Source organism: Periplaneta americana, chromosome 2 (assembly GCF_040183065.1).
Source record: "Periplaneta americana isolate PAMFEO1 chromosome 2, P.americana_PAMFEO1_priV1, whole genome shotgun sequence".
Lineage (NCBI taxonomy): Eukaryota > Metazoa > Arthropoda > Insecta > Blattodea > Blattidae > Periplaneta > Periplaneta americana.
The window spans coordinates 60502456-60529740 of NC_091118.1; the positions used below are offsets into that span (position 1 = coordinate 60502456).

At 34.0% G+C, this 27285-nt stretch overlaps 1 protein-coding gene across 1 annotated transcript in view; it reads left to right on the forward strand.

The window, feature by feature from the left end:
• LOC138694124 (uncharacterized) overlaps positions 1 to 24958 on the forward strand; it is a 563234-nt gene extending 538276 nt beyond the window's left edge. Inside the window, exon 7 of the mRNA XM_069817739.1 lies at positions 1 to 24958. This exon is cut by the window's left edge and continues 36836 nt beyond it. The gene's annotated coding sequence lies outside the window, so the exon portion shown is untranslated.
• The last annotated feature ends 2327 nt before the right edge of the window (positions 24959 to 27285 follow it).

Consider the following 27285-nt stretch of genomic DNA (forward strand, 5'->3'; position numbering starts at 1 on the left):
TGTGTGACGCGGCAACGGACAGATACAGTTTAAGTTAGATAAAAAATCTTCTGCAGACATTATTAAGCCTTCTTTAATGATATCTCAATTATCAACAGGTTTGAGAGGTCTTGAATAAATGTAGGCAAATTTGGTAACTATAAGCCGATAAGCTGGCTCGCTGTATATCTCTAAAAAGCAAAATATATTTAAAATCTAATAGATACGCTGAGGGGTGATAGTGATTATGATTATGTTAACCATCCTGCTACTAAGAAGGATAATAGGATTACCCCAGTTATGACTTTTCAATATCATTTTCATTTTTCTCCATATTTATTTTTGAAATTCTATGTATTTGTCCGTTATATGTCTACTAACATTTTGAAATAAGAATAACGTAAATACTTAATCTACTTTATGAAGTAATTCGCGTTATTTAAGTGGGATGATCTTGTTATCCTCCTTGGTTGTCCGTTTCACGAAAATTCCAGGATATGAAATTCAATTTGTAGCTTAATTTTCTACTTCTGTGAGCTTGTCTGCTTCCAAATTATTTTATTTTCTGTTATTCATATCATTATTCATATAATTATTCATGCTATCATGACTTTTGTTTCTAATATTTTTTTTTCATTTCTGTGTGTTATAATTATTCTAAAAGCGATTTTGTTAGAAATAATTATTAGTAGAACCTTTTTCCGAGATATTCATTGTAGTACTGTATATGCGGTGTTCATATATCTGAATTTCAACAAAAAAACTAAAATTTATTTTCTTACATTTTTTTTATATATTTAACTTTGCAATTTTTAAAGATTTTATTTTATTATAAACAAATGTCTTGATGTTCATAGATGTATATATTGTATTTGAATATTTGAATTTAAACAAATACGGTAACAGAAATGATTTACAATTTCTTTTATAATAATGTGACTCATTGCTTGTAGCTATGTTTTCCACCTTGTTAAAGTTACATAGCATTGAGAGTTTGTCTTGAAATGGAAGGTAGGAAAGTTTAACTTTACTGATATGTTTTCTCAAAATGTCACCAATGACTTTTGAATCACTCTATTTTTAAATTTGGAAAATTATTTTAAATTTCTACAATTTGTATAGGTCCATAGTCAATTATATATGCATTGTTAATATTCCAAGTGTTTAACAAAAACTGGTACCATGATTTTGATGGGGGTAATTGTATTACCCCCCTTTGTAGTAGTAAGTTGCAAAAAAAAACCTTGGTAGCAGGAGGGATGATGATGATGATCTCAATTTCATTTCTTTCATGGCGTAATTGTACTCATTGCTGTGACCAATTGGCTCCCCAAAGAGTTAAGAGCTAGTTTCAACTTCTTTTGATAGCAATGCTTCTTTAAGTTTCATTTGCTATCACCTACATATCATAACATTGTTGGCTGTGACATACGGAGTAATGTATCTTAAGAAAGAATTTCTTTAACCACTCGTAATTTAAAGTCTTCGTACACATTAAACATCTTGCATTTCCTTCAAATTCGAATAAAGAACATTCCTTCCTAATCATACTTACTGTTAGATGTCCACTTAGCGCTTGGACTTCGTTGAGACATGTTCTTCCTCTGTACACTTGTAAATTTTTGACCACTGGTCTCATGCAGCTGACGTCACACGAAGCAACCCGACAGCTTCCCACGTGAGCGCTTTTGCTGGTCTTTGCCAGTACAACGCTATCGTGCACAGGTCTGAGTCTATGGTGCGGAAGTTATTTTGTATTCATTACTTTAACCCTGCGTTACTCATGTTATAAATATTCTCACCATTGCTCAGGTGGGGTTTCACAAACCCCATTTTAAATAACTAATATATTTTTCCGCAAGTTTCAGAAATCAGATAAACGCAATTAAATATGCTATTCTTAGTTCACTTAAACAATTTCTTAAGTGAACTCTTCTGGATGTGATTGAAAAGTGTACAGATGCACAGAGTACACACTAGCTCCATCTCTTAGATTTTCGTTGAAATATACGCACCGGGGTTTACCACACCCCACCTGAGTAATGCAGGGTTAAGCGCTATTTAAGTGTTCACGTCATTAATCATCAATGTTATATAATTAAAAATACGCTGGAGGTTACGAATCGATAAAGACACAATCTACATCGGTCATGAAAGCATGTCTCATACGCGTGTTTCTGGCCGGGGGTCAACCTGAACGTTCTACGTTAGTTAATAGAGAAAATAGCCTAGCTACGAATGTAAATTATATTATCATGGGGTCGTTAGTAGATTGAAAAATAAATAAATAATTTTATTCTGTAAGACTTCAGCCATGTGGAGGCTTAAGGAGAAAATGTTTCATATTTTCCATAGTTTCAACTTTTTAAATTTGTTTTGGTTAACAATAAACTCAGTAGGCAAACCTTGCATATTTTGAAATGGTAATAATTTTGTGAACTTTCAATATTAAATTCCAACCAAATTCATTTATCAAAAAGCCGGAACTTCCTATAATTTTGGTCGCGTAAAATTCCTGTATTAGTGAATATGTAAAATCTTTAAATAAAAACAGTGACAAACTATTGAATAAGAAACGAGCGATTTAGAAGAAAACATCGAGCATAAAATGAAATTAAGTATTTAAGAGCCAGATGGCTTCCCATAACAACGAACTAAGAAGATGGCCAATAAAACCCTTAAGATTACTTACAATTATTGTCAGTTTCTTCATACGTTAAATGCAGACAGAGGATTTTCGGTCCCTAAACAGCGACAAGACATCACGTACTGCATCTTGACGCGTACGGGAGAGCGTAGAGAGGAGTTCAAAGACCTCCATGCGTCTGACGTTCAGTATTGGGACCGAAAATCCGCTATCTGGTAATATGTATGTATCTTTGGAAATGTATGTATGATTTATAAATTAAAATAATTATTCCATTATGTCACAATTCTATACTGAATATAATGTATTGCAGCATTTTAATCAATGCTAGGAATACACGCACATATGTAAATAGAACACGATTAGTTTAACTTGTAAATTACTTTAAATATATTTTATATATTTATTATATACTGTAACCTGGTAAGGCATAGCTATTAGTTCAACCCGATAATTCCGATAGAATCATAGAAAGAAATAAGCTAGATTTTTATTGTTGATCCTTTGTTCAACAACTTTTTCAATTAGTTTTATTAAGAAACGATGAGGTAATTTTAATTGTAATTTTAGTTCATATCCTTTTCCAGCTTCATAGGATAATTCGAGATGATGAGATTAAAATAAAATTGTAATGTAATTAGTTATCTGACGTCCTTTTTCAATTACAAGAGAGATATTAATTATAAACTACGATACTTTGATATCTCTTTTGAAACACAAACTATCACAAACGATCAGATAAATATACTTTATTTGACATCCTTTTTAAACTACAATAGCTTTTCATATGTGAGGAGATAATATTAAATGTAACTTTTTTATTTGATGTAATTTTTAAATTATGGTAGCTGCTCAGAGACAATGGAATAGCCATGGTAATTATTGCAAGTCTAATATTATTGACCTGGCGTCTCTTTAAAATCATAGAAACTATGCAGAAATTAGAGGCTAATAATTTTACAGTGTAAGGTAATAATTCTTTATTTAGCACCATTTTTAAGATGATATGCCAATTTTTGGCAAAAATGAGATTTTACAATATGCTGTACATACTGATCGTATCTTTTTTTTTTTTTTACAAAAGGTGACATGCATATCTCTCTTATTTTTCTCTCTAATCTGTTGTTAAGGAACAAGTTTGCTATGATTTTATGCGGTCGTGCAAACTGCAAGAAATGGCATACAGCATCACAGGCCTATTTTATCTTAGAACCATAGAATTGTAATAGTATATTTTTATTATAAGGACTTTTCTCATTATAAAATTTTCACGAGATCAATATGACTCGAGGAATCAAATCGCATAGATTTAAACCAAACGATCTCACATGGATTTAAATCAAACTATCTCGCAGACCTCAATCCTCTGCTAATAATGTTATCATTCAACACGTCTCATATTGCATTCAAAGAACTTTAATTCCTTTCGAAATTACTTCTACATTTTTCATAGCTTCTATGCTTCACATAACAGTCACGAATAAATATACACAGTTCTAAATTGTACCATACGATATTGCATAACTACAGAGACTGAAGACTTCCAACGCATCTCACTGGAGTTGCTTTCCTGATGTCATACTGTCGTGATGTATGATCACTGCTTATTAATTAACGTAAACCGGTAAACATTAACTCTCCTCCCTCCAACATAAACAGCAGACAAAGATATTAGGACTACTTAAAAACAGAGGACTTTGCACACGGTCTTAAACGTTTCATTCCTAATATAATCTCTCTGAATCTTACGATGAGAATCGCATCTCGATTTCGTGCCCATGTTAACGAACTACGGAAATATGAAGGACACTACTCGTCTTCAACCAGGAATTATCAGTGCAGTAGAACCCCGCTATCTGAAATTCCGGATAATCCAAACATGTCAAAAAGAGAGGGAGAAAAAAATAGGAGTACCTGAACTAAAAATCCATGATTTAATGCTGCAGAATTTAGAAGCTCAAAATCTACAATATACTAAGCAAGTTAGGTTATCATGTCAAAAAGGGAGGAAGAAAAAAAATAGGAGTACCCGAACTAAAAATCCATGATTTAATGCTGCAGAATTTAGAAGCTCAAAATCTACAATATACTATACAAGTTAGGTTATATCAAAAAGAGAGGGAGAAAAAAAATAGGAGTACCCGAACTAAAAATCCATGATTTAATGCTGCAGAATTTAGAAGCTCAAAATCTACAATATACTAAGCAAGTTAGGTTATCATGTCAAAAAGGGAGGGAGAAAAAAAATAGGAGTACCCGAACTAAAAATCCATGATTTAATGCTGCAGAATTTAGAAGCTCAAAATCTACAATATACTATACTAGTTAGGTTATGTCAAAAAGAGAGGGAGAAAAAAAATAGGAGTACCTGAACTAAAAATCCATGATTTAATGCTGCAGAATTTAGAAGCTCAAAATCTACAATATACTATACTAGTTAGATGATCACTAATGAATAAATCAGTCCTTGTTTTCTATGTTATTATGATAATTCATCAGCTTTTTCTGAAGAAGAGCAAATAATAACCAACAGTGACCTCAAAACTGAACAAAGTGGTGGACAGTGAAGACTAGGGAGGGGGTTACTTCCTGCTTGCATTTCTGTCCCCCGCTTAAACCGAAATTTCGATAATCCGAACAGACCCCGGTCTCAATTAGTTCGAATTAGCAGGGTTCTACTGTATTTATTTACATAATTTTATTTTGAAAGTAACAGACAAATTTGTCAACTAGACTCGTCTAGAACATAACAAACGCGTGTAATTACCAATTGAAACTACGTATAGGCCAAAACCAGAAAAAATCCAAGACGCAAACTCACCATCGTGTTTAAGTATCATGCTCCACACTTCTTGTTCAGAAACTACCACTTACATTCACCACTCGCTAAATCACAATGTTTATTATATTTACAACTCTTAAAAAAGTAAAAGAATCTTTCCACGTTAGCTACTTCCTTCTAGTCGCACAAGATCAATTCAACTGAAGTGATATAAAAGTACCTGGGACGAGCCGCGCGTAGGGAAAGGCTGGCCGCTACCGACTTTGGGACGAACCGTGTTCACGGAAAAGGCGAACATTACGAGCCGTATGCTACGCATCCCATGTTATTACTCGAGGCCAGTGGAGTCCTGCAGCCCTGAGAGCCACTTGTGCTGCTCCTGCGTTCGTAATAGGCCTACGTCATCGCGATAGTTCGCATTACGTCCGCGGCTCCACTCGCCTCGGTCGAATAATACATGGCGCTGGTGTCGCTGTATACAAGACATCGTTGGCGATTACGAAGCGCGGGGTATTGAGGGGACCAAAGCATTCGTGGAGGGGTATGACGCACACTGCTAGTTCGTGGGCTCAACACCGGTCAATTTACAACGGACGAGCAATTTATATTGAACAGATGAAAGAAAATAGGCTCTCCGAATACAAACAGAAAATAATATTAATTTATAATTAAAATTTCAAGATAGTTGTTCATAGTTATATTTTAAATAAACCTGAATTAAAGACTGGTGTTAAATCATGCGAAAAATGTGATTGGGCCAAAAAGTAAAAGTATGTAGGCCTATTTATGACTACAACATTATAGCTAGTTGCAAAGAATTCTATAATTCTTAATTCTAAATCTCGCCTTTGTAATTCTATAAGCATATATTAAACATTAATTTATGAATTTACTTTTAGTGCAATAACACTGTCTCATTGTAAATTTCGATCGTATCTGTTTCCCTAGATTATGATAGGAGATAATTATATATTTTATTATTTATAGTAGTTTTCATTCAGTTTTCTGTCAGCTTCATGACTAATATTTCTGGAAACACTATTCATACTCAACACTATTATAATCCTTAACCTAAAATAGTGTTATATATTATATAGTAACTACTGATGTATCATGAAGTTTTCATACTTTATATAAATATTAACAATGTATCATTCGTCTATAGAAATACCCTGTAACTTGCATATATCCCCTGTTTTTATGGAAGGGTTCAAGTGTAAGGAAAATTTCATATTTATCCAGATATTTATTTATTGTATTTAATATATTAAAGGTTATGTAAGAAATATATGTTTTTGTAAAATCGTTATGTGTTATATTTTTGTGGTATTATCTATTGCACAAGTTATTTATGTAACAATGTTGTTAGCTTCTTTCTAATTATGTGATTATATTAGATTTCTACAAATGTTGTATGAAGTTATGTATATGTATTTCAAATGGGCCAGTGGAATTATCAAATAATCACATTGACATAATTTTAAATTTAAAAGAATAACACTTCTCAGTGCTCGAAATGTAAATTTGTATGATTCATTATACATATTTCAGAATACATATAAAACACATATACAAATAATAAGATAAAATTTCATTTATCTGTACCTACTGGAGCTTACAATATCAATTAGACGCTGTACTTTTCTTTATTGACAAAGATTGTTATATGACCATGGATTATACCTCAACAATGCATCGAAATTACCTAGGAGATTATGAACTTGTATTTTGATTAATATTATAGAATTTTTATCACTGCCTGCTGGATCGCCTCCTATAGCTGCTACCTGCCACCTAGCGGTAAAATAACTTTGATTGAGCAGGCAGTTTACGCAGCATAGGATGCGATCCAGCAGGCAGTGACTTTTAAATTCCAATACAATACCCATATAAATTACCGCGTTAGGAGTCAAAAGTTCTAGCCAACATAGAGTTGTTATTAATTTTTCAGTACATTTAACAAAGCTACAGTTTCTGATTTTAACTGAATTTCTGCTGTATTTTTTAAGATTGCTACAGCAGTGCTCTAAAAAGTACCAATATATACATTTCCGTAAATAAATACTGCCAGTATTCGATTTAAAATTAAAATCCATTTCGAATACTGAAAAGTGTATATAACTTCAAATGGTTGTTGAATGGAATTCATATATACCTATATTTATTTATTTAATTATATGGCTTAATGTTTATAATTAAGAGAATTATTGAAGTAATTAAGAAAAATTAATTTGTTGTGGTAATGCCTGATCTTTCTTCAAAACTTGTGAAATTGTCTATATTCTACGAAGTGCATCCAGGAAGTTAAGTTCCTATTAATTGTAAAGGAAGGGAATTCATAAATGAAGATCGACGAATTGTTTTTCCAATTTATCCCATAAAATGATTTTATTTTCTGACCAAGAATATATGCCTCACATCTGTTACTATTTTTTTCTTTCTTTCCAATGTGTACTATTTAAATCAGGGATGCATAACTGTGAGAGAGAGAGGGAGGGGGTGGAAGCATGGGAAAGCATTGGACACTGAATGCAAATCCCGTCTACCCAGCCATGTCAATGACGCGTGGAGTTATAGGAAGGGATGAGTGACGTATTCCAGCTTGTGTCGTCTACCACAATTGTCGCCCACTTCTGCATGCCTGATTTAAATGATGTTACGCTGATTTCATACATGCAACGTCCTTTTAAATGACAATTTGTTACGAAGTCAATTTTATTTATTCATAAAAAATTACAGAGTTACAAACTTACCTGTCGTATAAACTTGAAATAATAAATCGTTTAATACGATGCCATCATGAAACGTGAACGTTAAATGGCTTATCTTCATGCTATAAGAAGATAACAATTTCCAGAAATTTTTTCTTCTTAATTCTGGAATTTACTGAGATACATTTTAACGTTTACTAAATGAATGTTATTCCAGTTTACTTTTCAGAACAACATATATAAAATCTGCCAAATTTCGAATCCAAATTCATTTTTAGTAACTTATAGACAGGCCTTCTACATTACTGCCGAAACAATACTACTTACTTCAAAATGTTATTCTGTATGCTACTGAGGTAGTTACAAATGGATGAATTCAAGAGACTAACCACAGGCTCATTTTACTTGGTTATTTAACGACGCTCTATCAACTACTGGGTTATTTAGCGTCTATAGAATTGATGATAGCGAGATGATATTTGGCGAGATGAGGCTGAGGATTCGAGCACATTTGCAATGACCCCTCTTACTCTAATTTTTTTTAAAATGGGAACAAAAATCGAAATTTCAATTTATTGTTTGTCCTTAATTTGCCGTTATTCGCACCGGGCTCATTGCAAAGTATTTCATTTACCTTTTATTTGTCACAAACTTTGACATAATGCAAGCCACATTTATTCTTAATTAGTCTGTATTGTACATTGTCTAATTGTGAATAATAAACTCACATAAAAAGAAATTTAAGAAGATTTGAATAATTTCAAGAGTAAAATTGTTCCGAGGCCAGGTATCGATCCCGGGACCCCTGGTTGAACATACCAGCTCTCTACCAACTGAGCTACCCAGGAACTCCACCCGACACTGTCTCAATTTTTCCCTTTATATCTACACAACTCGTGTGGGCTCGAGACGCCAGAGACCCACATCGAGTTGCACTTGAAATTGTGGTTTTCTGTTAACGTGTTGAGACAATGTCGTGTGGAATTCGTAGGTAGCTCAGTTGATAGAGCGCTGGTGTGTTCAGCCAGAGGTCCCGGGATCGATACCCGCCCCGGAACAGTTTTTCTCTTGAAATTATTCAAATCTGCTTTACATGGAGCTTTAACTGAAAAAACTAGATTTGCAAAATTTAAGAAGAGTCGTAATGAAAATCATTCTTTCGTATTTGTGTTAACTGTAGGCAACCAGGCTAAAATATTAGTGGCTGAAAAAAATTCTCATTGTTATATTCAGGAAGATATGATTCACATGTTTTTATATTTTAGACAAAAATACAACCATGGTTTTTTAATTTAATTATAACATACAAACACAATTCCAATTTCTGTGAAGTTTCATGTAAAAGTTACTAACGTATCATTTGAAATTAAGGGACAATGCAAGGCTACCTACTGTAGAAGATATTCTAATGAAATATCTTCTAGTGAAAAAAAAAAACTATTTTATAATGAACCAATAACATCAAAACTGAAGTTCATACCTGTGTAGTAACGCTTAGCCCGTTTGACCGCGAAACCAGGTGGCTTGGATTCGATTCCCGGTCGGGACAAGTTACCTGGTTGAGCCTTTTTCCTGGGTTTTCCCTCAACTCAATATGAACAATGTTGGGTAACTTTCGGTGCTGGACTCCGGCCACATTTCACCGGCATTATCACCTTCATCTCAATCAGACGCTAAATAACCTGAGATGTTGATAAAGCGTCCTAAAATAAGCTAAGCTCAAAACTGAAAGATCGGCTACGTTCGGGTAGCCCCTCTTTCATTCACCCTCCTTCAGATGTGACAGTCCGCATCTCTGCTCTACGTAGGCGTACGAATGTCAATCTTATCATTACTTTGGAAACAATCGAAACTTACTTCCTGGACGCATCACGTACATTACGAAATTAATATAACAGTATTTTACGTCAAAGTGTTCAAATTCAGAAATGTTGTTATTAGCCAAAAGATACGTAGAATCTCGGTAATATGAGGTAATTGGGGTACGGGGAGGTGAGACTATCTCGGATTTGGAATCGCTCGGACTACACGGAGCGTCATAGAAGAAAAATCATAAGAACAAAATAAACCAGTAACAACTAAAACTAAGGGTTTTTATTGTAATTTTTACTGTAATATGACTCAGATTGATTGTTTTATTTAAAAAAACAACAATATTGAGGCTTTTTAAAAGTTTTTAACTCTAGACCAGCGATTATCAACCTTTTTGAACATGTGACACACTGAAGGTGGAATTTAAAATCTAGCGTCACAATCATAGTATTACATAGCAAATTTATGCAAGTCATAACTTACTTCTTTCTCTTTTTCACTCATGTTCCCTTTAAATGTACCTTTACCACTCTCGTTCACTTTACCACTATCTATTATTTCCCCACCTTTTCACTACTATCCCTCATACTTATATCCTCTCCTCATTTCACTTTTCACTTCACTTCCTATTGACATCCTTGTCTCCCATTCTATTTACTTTCTCCTTCTATCGTCTCCCACTACTTTCCCACTACACCAACTCCTTAAATCATAAAGTTTCTTCTTACTATTCACCCCTCTTCCTTTATCACTGCTCCCTGGACTCGTTCCATTTTTCTTCGCTTGCCTTGTCGTTGTTTTTACCTGACTCCGCAACTCTCGTACTCGCCTTGGACTCGCCCCCAAATGCTGACTGTACGAATTCTGATGCGTTTGTTTGTAGAATTCCGCTACATGTTGATACTTCCACCTTGTCCATAATCTAAACCAGTGGTTCTTCAACCAGGGGCAAGTTTTGTGGATTTTAGGAGAAAATGTGGACTATAAAACAGAAATAAATGAGATAAAAGAATATACATTAATATATCAAATAAAACATTTTCAATTTCATATGCATTATTATTGAGTCGCCATAGGGGGCACTGACAGTGTAATGAATGGTGAAAGGACGCACGGGGTAAAAAAAAAAAACTTGAAAATCACCGAAACAAAATAGAATACACATTATTCACAAATAGAACTAATATACTTTTTCGTATTTTCGTCTGACGTTTATGATAGAAATGTGAAATCTAATGTCATAAAATTATCACAATGCAATATTAGTATAATATTTATGGTATTATGCTTGTTTTCTTAATTTTTTGTTTAGGAAATATGATAAAATACATTAGTATTACATGTTTTGTCGAGATATTTAAGGGGGCACCGAGGTGAAAATTTCCAAACTATACATGCTAGAAACCTACTTTTCTGCACATACAGTCTATTTGACACTAACTGTGACTGTGGCAAGTTTGAACTCAATATCTCAAATAGTTTTCAGACATAATGTTTTCCCTCAAATTTTCCAAAAAAAAATATAACAAAATGAAATGTATCTTCTCACACAAAAATTAATATTATGCTCTGATATTTTTATTTTCCATTCTTTAGTATGTGATGAACAAAATGTCCGATGGAATAATTTTCTTTTAAATGAAGTTCAGCCCTACCAAAAAAATTTCAACAGTAATTTTAAGAAACGCATTTCAGAGAATATTATGTAAAAATTTCAGAGTCCTAGTTCTCACATTGTGGGAGAAGATACACTTTGGATATGGCAAAATTATCAAAATAATACAACCGAGAAAAAAACATGTTTAAAATTGTGCATGGTATATCTATAAGAAAAACCACATTCTCACTGAACCTGTACTTTTAGAAGTGTACAGCTTTACACGATGGTCCATCCCTCTTTTTGGCAGCATTTGCAGCTCTTATTTTCGTCACATATGCTACAACTATACTTATTTCACTATTTTAGGCCTATGTAAAATGTTTCGGTGTAAATAAAACACTCAACAAAAACAGTTATAAACACACAACACAAACCAAATTCAATTTGTAAACAACAACACACCACATGTAATGAATGCCTTCAATAACAAAGTGATACCCAATGTGTTTATATAAAAACTTACGAATCAACTCCAAGGAAAATAAATTTATAAAGACAACCAACAACTGACTATCGAAAATAAATATCTGTTTGGAAAACATGACGAACTATTACAAGATAACTACGGGAATCTTACAGCAGAAGTAATATGAACATTGTGTATTCCAAACAGAGGCGATAGGCGTCTTTCAGAAGTTGATGACAGATTTAAATACCTTCGATGTCATGTATACGTGATGAAGGCTTTTAAAAATGACGACGAAAACAATTGTTCCAGATGTCATAGACCAGTAAAATTTTGTAGAAATATTCTTCAAAGTGTAAAGTATTTTTTATGTAAAAATCACATAATCGAAATTTTTTACCAAAATGTAAAAAATTTCACCTCTGTCCCCCCTTAATGTATGACACTTATTTCTCGTAAAGACAAGTCAAATACGACATTTTTTTAAGGATGGAACGATATTCTACACTTTTACTTTTCCAATATTTGCTTTGACAACATGTAGGCCCACTATTTCTATTTTCTCGCGGCGCACCGTCTGCCCTAGACAGTTAATTCTCGTAAAATTTATGATGCAGAATTCTTTTCTTTTCCTCCTATTGTTGGCGATTGTTTCAATTGAGACTTCCGGTTTTCCGTGTACCTTCTTATGCGTTGTACTCTCCGATATGCTTTCAGCTGCCAAACTGTTAACACGAGTTGTAATTTCAGAGGTCGCGTCGTAATATTTACGATGGTTTGCCTTTAGTGAGAGTCTACTCAGGGAAACCAGTATAGGCCTTCTATGTAATAAATAAGATTAGGTTTGTCTTTATTTCGTCCCACGCCGTAGGGTCGTGGTCGAAAATATAAGGCATCATACCTAGTCGTGTCTGTGGTTCAATGTTCAGTGTTCAGTGTTGCTCTTGTTTCCATGCGGACCGGGTTCGATCTCCGGCACGTGATGGAATATAATATGATAAACAAAGCAGACATTGAAGAGGGTTTTCTCGAGGAATTCTCATTTTCCTATGTAATTCCACTAACGCTCTCCAATTTACCCTAATTTCATGTACATCTGAAAATCTGCAATAAGAAAAATAGTTTGGGCTGAAATCTTTGGGATAGTACGGATTTCCGATGCTGATACAGAAAGGGTGATTGAGGCTCCGGGCCCCTTGCCTATATCAGGCAACTCATGCGCGAAATTTTGACTTGGCTCTATAGGCCTAAGGGACTTAGAATGACACATCTGTCAGCGTCGGATTCACAAATGGTACTGGGGCCAACGTCGGACTTGAATAACCATCCTATAAATAGGACGGACAATGGACCAAACCCGTCCCTGTCCAGTCGAGCCAAGGCATCAAACCTAGGACTCGCGTTAAGGGATAAGCTTTGTTCGACTCTTCTGAAGGAAGATATTATCTGATGAAATTTTAGGCCAGTGTACGGGACCGGTACCCATCCAGCATTTGATGAATTTGATGGGCTAGAAAACCAGCTACTATAACAGCTGGAAGGATAATCTCATCATGCTGATCACACAATACTTCAGTTCTGGTTGGATGATCGTTCACCTCTATTGAGGCAGCCGGCCCTTCATGAGCTGTGCCCCCTAAAAAAATTATTATTGTCATTATTATTGTTATATTTTTTTTATTTCGTTCTAATTTTAATATAATCAACCAGGAGACAAAGAACCCAGAATTCTGCATTAAGATTAACAGGGTGTATACACACTGGACTAAATTTAATGTGTCGTCATCTTTCTTGTAACAGAAAGACAATTACACTTTCTTCGTTATTATAAAAACTTCGCTGGTATCAATTTCTGTATTATAGCATGCATAGAAAATATGACTTGGAAAAACTGAAAGCGTGATATCGAGAAAATTCTTTGCCAAATATATGAGGAAGTAGTGGCAAAAATCGTGTTTTAAACTAAGTTTGAAACTACAGCAGAACGACATTTATCACTACGAAAATTCATAAATATTTTGGCACTGTCCAATACTTCAGAAATATTTAAAACGTACTCTGTGCCCAATATGCCCTGCAAAGAAGAGGCGAGTAACTCAGCCCTATTCATTGCAAATGCTACAGAAAACTATTTTGTAAAGAACTTTGTGAGCTTTACTGCGTCTTAACTGTGAGGAGAGCAAAAGTGACTTAATATTGGTACTATACTCCTGTAACATAAATTTTTTTTTAGAAAATAAACGTTCAGTGAACAGAATTTCCCACTTTTATAAGATTTGGCCACAGGTAGTAAAAATTACGACCGTTTACCTATTGTGTATTAAATTTAACATTACCTGTCTAGGGTAGGGATGCAGAATACCAGCGCGAGGCACTCCCTTGCTCTCGTAGGATACACACAGTGCTTTACAAGTGAAGGTTGAAAACTATGAGAGTGACTTAAAACAATAACAGGATAGTCAGTGACGTACTTTACAAAATAAGTTCGCATATCCGATGAGTGGGGAGGGAAGTTTTCTTCTTTTTTTAATTAATACTTTAAATATACTTTTATTTCAAAAGAAAAACTTGAAAATCGCATTTATAGATCATTTGATAGCTTTTATGAACTATTTGAAGCTGTGGATGTACTAAATTGATCACAATTACTTCTATCCTTTCCTGTCCGTGAAGACTGTTCGATAGGTCGAATCACAAAATATTCTAATGAAGTACAAAAGAATAATGGAAGATCTACTGTGAGGTCCCAAGATCTCAAAGCAATGGATCAAGAATGGAAGCTTTTCAACGACTAGTTCTTTTACAATTTGATCGATGCTGTCCATCAATTACGACAGAAGTTAATTGAGCTTCAAAATAATATCCCTTTGCGTATTTTTCAGCAGTCTACGTAAAGATTATTATTTTTGTGGTCTTACAGAATACATCTGTTACGGTAACAATTAATATTAGAGGAGAAAAATTCGCACCTGCCGGCGCCGGAGTTCGAACCCTGGTCATTGGTTCTCTGTACCAAGCGCTCTCACCATTGAGCTACACCGAAGTTCAATCCATAGCACCGGATCGAACCTCTCTCCTGCACGCCATTCTTGTCATCATTGTTTCCCTTTTGGTATCGGTAAAGGTCTCTAATCCACTTAACCATCACACACAAACAAGCACACGATTGATTACCAAGAGATAAACACTGCAGGAGAGGGGTTCGATCCGGTGATGTGGATTGAACTTCGGCGTAGCTCAATGGTGAGAGCGCTTGGTACATAGAACTAAGGACCCGGGTTCGATCCCCGGCGCCGGAGCGAATTTTTCTCCTCTAATATTAATTTTTTCAGCAGGTTAAATTATCAGAAAAGCAATAAGCGAAGTAAAATTACTGATAAACATTAGGTTTCTTTATTGCGTGTTAGTTGTTCGAAAACAGAACATGAATTTGACAAATTGCAGGTAGGCCTAGAAGTTTGTAGTAAAACAAAGGCTAAGGTACTCAGCTGCGATTTTAATTATGTTTTCAACTGATAATTCTTTTATTTAATAAACTGTAATATAAAAACATGATAGTGATAGGCCTACTCTTAATTATGAATTAATTTTTGGTAATAGCAGTAGGTTACAGTGAGAGTAGTAATTACTAGAGCCCGGAATTTTAGGTGCTAAAAGTTAATATTGTTCCTCGGTATAGTTTATAAAATAAAAGCCATGCCTCCACTTCTTTGACACGTCATTCTTGTCACACCATTGAAGGTCTGTAATCCTCTTAACTACCACTTACAAATTAGCGCGCGGTTTACAAGATCCATTGGTCAATCCTTCTGACTCTGCTGTCCATTATTACATATCGGACTCTTGTGAACTAAGCTTAAAACTCTCCTCACGGGCACCACATCCATTCATCTACACTCAATGTCATTCTTAACTTTTAGCACCTAAATTTCCGGGCTGTAGTAATTACATTAATTTCAGAGAAGTTATGCAAGTGATAATTGACCACATATATTCAATTTCTATTATAAACTGTCAACGTGTACAAATTAAATCAGAATGTGTTAAGGCAGGCATGCAGTGATCAGTGAATAGAAGCCGTTCTACGGTAGTTGAAGCATGACCTTGGATGCGCCGTGGATGAAAAATGTCTATTCCGTAAGATTTCCACGTGCTGCCGCCCATGTTACCTGCGCGAGATAACAAGGTCATGCTTCAACTACGGTAGAAAGGCTTCTACGTCACTGAATGTTTACATCCGACGGCAAGGAATTCACCGATTTCTGCATCTCTGGTCTAGGGTTAAGCACTTTTTGAGCAGTATTGTCGTACCATCGCTTGAGTATCAGAGTGCCTCCAATTGTTGTGACAGACTCTGACGGAGATGATCCACATTAAGGCAACAAGCGTGACCTTGATATAAGGTTCGGATTTAACTGGACCTCGAATTTCTGAGGAACGGATTAGCGAGATTCTACTGTATAGCAAAGTGTATATTTTTTAAGACTTTCATAATTTTATTTCAGTGCTTTTTTTCTGTCTTCGAAATTTAATGCTTGTGATGACTGGGTAATATTTAACACAATGTTGTGTAATATGTAATTTCTAAAACAAAAACAATTCTAGTCAATATGTGTCCATAATTTATGTTAAGAACCACAAGTCTCTGGGTGTAGCAAGTCTAATTATGTAAAGGATAAAATACAAAACAATCATCTACATCAGGGCCTATATTACTGCGTTATATTTTAATTAAATTTTATGGTAATTGTTATTTAAATGTGTTATATTAATAAAATTACTGCTGAGTTTTAAGGGGACCGGGTAGTGGTTAGCACCATCGGTCTAGGGTCACCGAGCCACCAGACTGAAGTTTGGGATGCATGGAGTATAAATGCCGTCATGACCAGTGGGGTGGGGTGGCACTGGGACAGTACAGTTGGTTTCGTAACAAAGTACATTACCGTCTTTCTTATTCCTGCTTGGTATGGGTCCGTGCGATCACCATACGTATTTAAGATCCTGCGAGGAAACAAGTATATTTTATCTTATTTTATTTTATTTATTTATTTAATTATTTACGTACCCATATTTGTATTAGTGTTAATTCCGATGTTTTATAATTCACACTACTGAGAAACATGTCGAAAATTAATAGCACCAAAAAAGCAATGAATGTTGCAAATTGTGCAAAAAGGATATAAGGTTAGATAGGACTCGATTTAAGAAAAAACACTGTAATAGCAAAAGGCACATGGAGAATATTAAATTACACGATCAGAACAGACCTTCAATATAAAAATCTAACATATAAAATAAAAAAATATATATTCCATCGAGATTTGTGTATAGCCTAATGTTGGTACTTACATACCAACATTTCTTTCAACAAGGTCGGAAAATATATTTCAAAGCTTTTCTTGAAAAATCTTATTTTGAGTGAAAATACGAGATGCTTTTCTTTTGATATATTACGAATGTGCCTTGTAATTCGGTGCAATGAATTGTGAAGAAATATATTTTATGTACAGTATATTTTTTCTTTTCTTCTCACACTCAGAAAATGATTATTTTATGTTGTTAAGACATGTATAATATAACATGAATTGAAACATGTAATGTTAGGAAATTATTTTCTGTACTAGAAATGCATTGTATATATTAAATATGTGAACTTGAACAATTATTTTATGCCCTACTGTGACTGAATGTTTACATATTAAGGCAAAGAGTAATTGCACTCTCCATTTCCCATTCCCCTCGATCTAGCCCACACAACACAACTTATTGCGTTTCGGTACCCTGGACCGAGACCTGGTAAATGGGGGTCAAAAATCCGATTTTTTATTTTGTGTTTAAGAAAAATACAACACAATATATTGTGAAGGTTATCTCTGCAGATGAGCCTTTTAAATTTCGCAGTGAATGTAATTTCTACATCCTTATATTTTTAATGCAGTTTTCCGTAAGTTGATATTTTTCAACCTTAAGTGCATTGTTCTCTGAAACTACTGGATCAATTTACATGAAATTCTTACAGTGTTTTCTGCAGTCTGTGTTCTACAAAGTAAACCTACGGCTTTAAGAATTCCACACACATAACACGAGGAAAAAATATAAATGCATTGAAAAAATAGCAGAAATTGTTAATCAAATTTCAATATGTTTATGATTCAATAAGGGTGAAATATTTAACTAAATTTTGCTTGAGAATTTATAATATACATTACTTGATAACTTAAAAAAATGCAAGTTATATGAGTGAAAACTGTAGCAAGTAATGTGCACCTGAAGAATGAGGTACATTTAGCGAAGTGGGAAAACTGGTTATCAGTTAGGATTTTTTTTAACTTTGATACGAAACTAATTAGTTTCCTTTTATACCACTGAATTCAGATGATTGATTGCATAACCATGAATTTTTTTTCCAATCTGAACACTAAAAGCCTAAAAATATTGAACTACACTTTCGTATTGAAATTTTTTAACCGCACAGGCATCACTACCCAGGCCTCTTAAAAGGACAAGATTTTATAAACGTTACTTTCATTGTATTGTTTTCACTTTTTAAGAGTTTGTAACGTGTTCGATTTTAAGACTTTTCACTGAAAGTTTATTTTCATGTTGTAATCTTAAGTATACAATTTTATTGGATAAATCAAAGCCAAAATAAGAAAGTACAATTACATTTAGTCTACTCAAGACAGTAACAATCATTGTCTCACAGACTTGATGTACTTTCATTTACACGTATAATTTCTAAGTTTGTCACTTTCATTTCATAGAATTTGAGTCAATATTTCTAAAATTTCACAGTGATTGCATAACATAAAAAATAAATTGGTAAGTTTTATGAATTCTAGCTTTAATTATATAATACGTGACTTTAACTTTTCATAAAATTATGTGAAAAAAATTTTCATATCAGAGACAATAAAGTTGTTTCTAAATGAATTTGAATAAAACCATTTTCAATTTGACCTGTTAGAAATAAAAACAAGGCGGATCGGATGTCATGCAAAATGTTACTTGAATGGTAGATTAATTTCAATGTTAATTGCAGCTGTTGATTTCAATTGGTTACATGATACTGTATTTGAATATTATATTTTTTCTTACAAAAAAGATTCGCCGTCTTTTACAAGTTCTGACTATTTTTTCCTCTGAGACAAAAATACTGACATTGCCACCTTGAAAGAAAAATAAATGTGAGGTAAATATTTTATTTTCGGCGAAAGCAATAAAACAAATGCAGTTATTGATATGTATACTTTCTTACTATACTAAATACAGTATTTAAGAGATTTTATTATACAGCTAAAATTCTATTTTGATATTTTCATATAAATATCACTTCTCGCCAACTCCGATGGAAAAAATCTTCACTTTCTCTTCCTCTCTCTATACAGTATCGTTCCTTTAAAGTACGATAGTAAAATAATTTCATTCATATCTATCTGAGAGTAAATTTATACATAAATACGTATGCTATTGGACCGATATCATATATATCATAGAAAAATATATGGCCAAGAAAACTACATAAAACGCATGTTTACTTCCCATGGCATCAGATGAGTTTCTTGATTTTTTCACAGTAAACGATGTCAGATTAAACTGTGTACTGTACATATACTGCTAGCTAGAAAGTTACCTGGTTCGCGCATGTGAACACAGTATGTGCCCTACCAATTAACCCGCTTCAATGGAAAAATTGCTACTTCATTGTGTTCTTCGCATAATGAATAAATAGATTACATCAGTGGTCTTCAGCATGCGCTGCAATGGATAAAGGGTAAGGATTGTCTCGAAATATGCACCGTCGTGCAGAAACGAGAGAGGGAGAAAGCAGCTACGGTTGCACAATAGTGCAATGTCTTATCCGCGGGTAAGAGACGCTAGTCCGAGGGTCCACTGTACTGATGACCGCTGATGTACATTATCGGAAGGTAAGCTTTTAGATAAAGTGGCTATACACTCACTTGTTCGTAAAGCTTGGACTTGGTCGAGCCTCTACGTTGACTGTTCTGCCTTCGCGGCAACTTTCTAGCTTGCAATATCTTTTTATGTATTCAAAAATAGTTTGTAATTTCGTCTATACCGGGTGTACCATTTAAGTTGATAATGCTGAAGACCTAAAAAAAAAAAAAAAAAAAAAAAAAAAAAAAAAAAAAAAAAAGAAGAAGAAGCGTTTAAGAAAGAAATATTTTAAATGAAAATTAATTGACTTCAAGAGGGAAAATAAGTTACTGTCCAAATTTCACGACAGGATCCCTGCGAGGGGAATATGGTCCTTGCGGGATAAGAGGAGGGTAAGCCAGTAACTCTGCGTTCTTGAAGGAGCAGGTGGATGGGAGTGATATCATTGGCCGGCTGGGACAAACAAGACTCAATCAATGGCTGGCCGGTTCAGTGTCAGGATAGGTTATAAGAGTGGAGGAAAAACTCGCATCCCTTGCTCGAATCTCTCGTGAAATGCGGACTGTAGTACAATATTTTTGTTGTATTTGGAGGACGTTTTCAAGGTCATTTAAGGTCAATATAATTTTCAAGTGAAAGCCTATAATTTTTTTTTTGTATTCTTATTCCTAGTACAAAAATAAACAACCCTTAGTTTCATAGATATTTGAAAATTAAATATTGATTTAAAAAATCATATATTTCGTAAGTATCAACATTTTTATTGTAAAAACAAAAAAAGTGTAACATTCAACTAGATTTTTTAAATAAATTCTCAAAGTGATGCCCTTCTACCTCACTACACTTTCTAATTCTTTGAAGAAAACGTTGATGTGTACGAAAGATTGCTTTTCTCTCTCAATATTCGAGCAAGCATTTCGGAAGCTTGTTTTCTGGAGTCGTTGGCACATCGATCAACTTTCTCGTTACAACAATATAATTGAATGCTAACTTTTTAGTTTCTATAATTTTTAGATGATTATGATATGTATGGATTACTTTTATGAATCTTTATTGTTTAAATATCTCCGGAACCACATGCTAAATTGAAAAATGGTTTATACAAACGTTGTTTATTTTTGTGCCCCGTACAAACTATAGGCTCACCTTCAAAAAAACTTAGATTGATCTTCAAAATAAACTTGAAATTTTCCCCCAAATGCAACATAAATAAGCAGTTTGCTCTCCCATTTAAAGTCAATAAACTTTTACTCGACACTTCTGAAACGCTTCGTTTTTTAGGTATTTCGCATTGTCAACTCATATGGCTCACCCGGTATGTTTGTGCTTCCAATAGGAAGTTCTTCAAGAAAAAATACTGTTGATTTAAATACCTACTCCATTTGCTTCCTACAATAATTTATTAACACAATGCTTAACTTTTTCCGGGGAAAGAAAAAGGGTCGTAATTTCCAAGCCAGGATAAGTAGATAGGACCAGAAATGGCATAATTTTCACATTTTGCCTGCCAATATACAAAATTATCTCATGCCACTTCTATCACCAATTTTCGCTCAATGAACCCTTTTCGCGGGGTATGTATGGGGCTAGTAACTAATAACTAGAGCCCGTAATTTTAGGTGCTTAAAGTTAATATTGTTCCTCGATATAGTTTATAAAATAGAAGCCATGCCCCCACTTCTTTGACACTTCATTATTTTCCTTTTGGTACCGTTAAAGGTCTCTAATCCTTACAAACTAGCACACGGTTCACAAGATTCATTACTCAGTCCTTGTGAATGTGTTGTCCATTATTAAGAATATATACTGGACTCCTGTGAACTAGGCTTAAAACCCTCCTCACGGGCACTACATCTATTCATCTATACTCAGTGTCATTCTTAACTTTTAGCAACTAAAATTCTGTGCTCTACTAATAACTCAAAAAATACTACTGTTTCGAATCGTGTAGTTGGAAATCACAGAATATGGCTTGCAAACTGGTAAAGAAAAAGAACTAAAAATGAAATTCTTACAGTTAAAAAAAATTGTGATTATCTTACTTTCTACATGAAATGTAGAGTGAGAAAGTATTTATCATTTACATGTTAAATACAAAATAATATTTAATTTAAATATCATGTCATTCATAAAATCATAGCCATTAAAATTAATCACTTTCTTCAATTATAACAATATTATAATTATATTCTCCCATTACAGTAAGTTAGAATGGAAGTATGACTTTGAACTACATACTTTTGGAAAAGGTAATCATTCTCTACTGAACAAAAAATTTCCTAAATTCTCATCGTATTTTTATGAACTCTACAACTTTATTTTTAATGAAGCAATTGATTGCAAACCGTACCAACCATAAGAAAACTGATAACTGTATCACTAAATATCCCTTGCAATTATTAAAATACTAAAATCACGCTTCTCACCACAGGTGAAAAAGAATTCACTATATATAAAAGTATTTGAAAACCTAACTTTAAGTCATAAAAGATTACTGTAACCGTATTTGTAAAATGACTTTAGATGTATAGTAGTAAACTAAAGAAAGTGTATTTTCACCACTAAATATAGGGCCTATGTAGAAAAATTACAAATGCTTTATTTTTGAGAGAGAGAAAAAAAAAAGAAATGCAGTTTGATTTAGAAATACGGGTCAATATTTCAGGAGATATTACTGATTATTCTTAGAAAAAATATATATATAATACAGAGTGGCCCAAAAGTCACTATCCATTACAATAAAAAAATACAGAAATCGAATGGTAAAATGATACTTTGACAGATGATTGATTATGTAGCAATTCACTAATTGTCAGATGAAAGTGAAGGGCGGGTAGTTTGAAATCCATGGAGAGATAAAACACAAATCTAAGTTCAATAATGGATAGTGACTTTTTGGTCACCCTGTATATATCAGCATATGTATAGTTTCCAGTATTTGCGGAGTACGGATGTTCCTTTTTTTATTTCTAATTATGGTCAGAGGAAAATAATTTGAGTTTGTTTTTCAATCAGTTCAGTATTGACTGAAAATAATATACATCCGGAATACTTCCTTAAAAAATAACAGTTATTCTGAACAGGCAATATAACGGTCTGCAAAGTCACACTCCAGGTCTGTAAAGCTTCTCCCTCATTGATTATTTCTGTTAAGATACAAAGTGTGTCGAAATTTTTCCATAAGCAGCGTACAGTGAAAACCTCGTAGCTCCTGTCCACACCTCATCTAATCGCTCGGTAGTATGCGAGTGGGGGAAGATAAATGTATACACTTTAGATCCTTATCTTTGGTAAGAGACTTATTCAGTAGGCTGACATATATACGAAGGGTTCAGGGTCATAGTGGGCCAAGCGCCATTTATTAAAAACGGAGAAAGCAAAGGTTAAAGTTAAGTGAATACCATAGTTTAATGAAGATTGACATATCATTTGGTTTTAATATGTATACTTCATATTACTTGCTATATGTTTCCATTGAATTATGGTAATAACTTCATTTTAACCCTTGCTTTCTACGGTTTTAGTAAATGGCGCTTGGCCCATTATGATTCTGAACCCTTCATATATGACTAAAAACGAGGAATTCATTGACTTTTAATTCACTTTCCTAACGCAACTTACCATAAAAACTAAAAAATAAAATAAGTAAAACATTACATGAACTGAAATCTACGGAAATAAGTGGGGGCAGCTTTCTTTTTTGTTGTTCGTTTGTTTGGAACTTGAGATGTTACTCTACAAACTATGTTACGATACACGACTGACAACGTAAATTAACATTGAAGGCGATATTTTCGAAAATATGTTTTAATTATAAATTTCAACATATACTATTGATACTGTATTCAAACATGAAATAAGTTAAAAGTGTACATAGACTGGATGTAGTGTTCGTTAGGAAAGTTTTCAAGCCTGATTCACAAGACTCCGAAATCTAACAACACAGAACTGAATCTGAGTCATGAGAACTGGAGAACGTATCGAGTTAACTGGGCGCTGACTTAAATGGCGGTTAAGACCGTTAGCAGTACCAGAACGAAATACTGAATGACAATAGGTTTGTTCCAGCGAGGAATTCAGAACGCGTTCCGTACTAATACCGAACTTCTTTCGACGCATGCGCCAGTTGTGTTCGGTGTTAGAACTAGTTCGGAATTTTACATTGTTTCAAGGCCTTCGGAATTTCTTCTTATATTAAAATTATATTCATCTTCCGAACTTAATTCGTCGTAAAATATATCACTATCACCTTCCAAATCATTCAAGATCGACTATTTTTTTATTTTAACCTGTCTAGTCTCGAAACATTTTAACCATTAACTTCAGACTAACTTATCTGCGCATGCGTCAACAGTTAAGAATTCTCAGTTCTGCTCTTTGTCGAGAACTAAATTCACTCGTTCCTAATGAATTCTGAAGCACGTTGGAACAGGGAACTGGGAGTTCAATATCGGTTCGGAATCAGTTCTAGTCTTGTTGGAACGCACATTGGGCTACTGCGCATGAGCAGGAAGTTCAGAAGCGATTCCGAACCCTGCTGGAACAAACCTTATGACATCCTTCATCATACATTTAAAAGGGACTTTGAGTACAAAGTATGTAAAGTAAAAGTATCGCATTTTAACGCATATAAAACCTGTTCTAGTCATAATTCATTACATACAAATTTCTTTACAGCCGCTTGTACTCGTTACACCACAGGCATTTCAAATTATACATAAAATATGAACGCGTTTTTAACAAAGACCGATTTACGCCTCCCGAAATATTGACCTTTTCTCTTGAATCACACTTGTATAATTTACATATTAGTGCTGATATTTGTAGAAACTTAAAACTAGTAATGTAATATAGTAATTGGAGGAAATGGTTCGACAACAGAAATATTAGATATGTGTTTAAAGTTAAAAATGAGCACATTATCCTCCTTAGAAATTTGTATGGATTTTGTTACTTAAGTTTTCAATGGTTTTATTTGTTTGAGTTCTATACAATTCTGGTAACGGGAACTGTATGCAATCTTTATTACATTAGAGCTCTGACAATAAAAGATGAGACTGAATGTTGTCTATGTTATTTTATACGTATTACCATAGGTAGGAAGTTCGTACCAAAACAGTAGATTCCAGTTGAGTGCAGCGAGGATTATAGATGTCACCCGCGCCTCGCCCTGCTCTCGCTCGCTACAGACGATACGCAGCTCACAAACAGCGCATAGTGGCATTGTGTAGAGCTTTGTACAGTCGTGAATAGTTTAAAGAATATTGTTAATTTATATTAATAGTTTAGGTTTTGAATAAAGTGAGCTATTCTGTTATTATTGCATTATTTACGTAATATTTATGCGTGATTCCAAGAAAGTAAACTCATCTGTTATTAAATAATTATGCAAACAGAAGTTTATTTTTTCCGGATTATTCTTCGTTAAATGTTGACGTCTCGTGCTGCTATGCATTCGGTTGCGTTACAGTCCAAGTTCAACATCGGAATACGATATGAACTTCCTAGCTGTCTTTACAATAGAAACGAAAAATTTTCTTGAAAACAATTATGGATTTAATATTATGTGTCACATACAAGATACACTATTAGATTCACAAAGTTGCTGTTCACCCGATGCTAGTAAGAAATTCTATGGCATCATATTTCACATTTGCTCCAGTAACGTCTTGTGACATAGAACGAATATTTTCAGAGTGCAAATATTGTTTTTATTTTTTTCTGAACGTAAAAGGAGTACCGTCATTTCCCATAACTATGGTTTTGGAACACAACAATGGTCCACCATACAACCATTCAAAGAACATTGTATAAGTAACATAGACCGTTCGTAGACAGTTGCAGTGACTTGACTTCAAGCTACAGTACAGAACAAATATAGATAAATGAGGTACTACGTTGTGGAGTACAAAATTTGAATGGTTGTATCGTGGACCATGGTTGTGTTCCAGGGACATAGTTATGGGAAATGACGGTATTTCTTTTGACAAAATGAAAATGTCCATTGTTATTTGTTATAACGAAGTTAGAATCATAATAATTGTACACTTTGTGTGTTATTTTTATATGCATACCTATGGTAAATTATTTTAGATTGGGAATTACGAAGTTTATAATTACAAATTATTGTTTTTTATATTATTCATTTATTATTTTCTTATTCTAAGACTGTGGACGATTACAGCACATGTTCGGTTACCACCCGGCTGTACTACACGTTTGTCGTTCTGGTTCACTGATATTGAGAGCTGCGCTACTAGACTTTTCATTGGGTAGGGATATAGGGGAGAGTCGTGTAGTATCGGACATCGGGTAATATCGGACAGTGAGTTTCTTTCATCTACCACACGATGATAGTACCTGATTGACATGGTTACGTTTCTGTGATGTCGCATAGAGAAACGTAACCATGTCATTCAGGTACTACCATATGATGGTAGATGAAAGAAACGCACTGTCCGATACTACCCGACTCTCCCCTAGTCCAAGTTCACACAACAGTTTTGGTACCAACTTCCTAGCTTTGTTTATTACATTAGTTTTCCTTTCCCGTTGTGTCATTTAACATTTTCTTAAGAAATGTAGCTGAACATAATAACTAGGCACCGTATTCCAGCTACCTATAAACTGGAATAAAGTTGCCTTATTCAAAGTATAGGCCTATGTGATGTCACAGCGCAGGTACAGGTACGTTCGCATACAAAATAGTTACGCATCCTCTGCCCTCTTCCTCTAGAAAGTCAAAACCGGGACGCAGTCATAGTGAGTAGTCTTATCGATCACTGCTCTTACTAGTCGTATTATTTAAATAACTACATCTTTGTGGCTGATTGAAGGTTCATTGCAGAGGTAAAATGCCTTAAATAAGACGCTCAAGCGTGTAATATTGCAGGGCATAGTTGAGGATATTTGAACTAATATTTTCACTGTCAATAGCTATAGACAACAGTACATATAAATTGTGTAAAATAAATGTACGTAATCCAAAAGAAACAGTACCATCAAAATCTGAAAATTATGAAGATATTAACTCGATGATGGATTTATGTAGCCTATCATGATGTTCAATGCCAGCATCCCAATTAATAAATTAAATAATCTACATTTTAGGGAATTTCTCGAAAAGTACATAGAAAATTAGTGGGTTTTCAGTGATTAGCGACATATGCGAGAGCCTAATGAAACACGAAAAAATATTAGACGATAGAAATATCTTGTACTACATCATGCACCAATGACGCCATGTGCTATTGAAATAATTTCTTGCAATATAAAATAATGTCGCATTTGTTCAAGTTCCGTAACTTACGAATGCACGTTATTATTCACTGCAAAGATCACGACGAAAATGAACATTACGGCTCAAGCATGTGTTCACTAGTAAGCTTC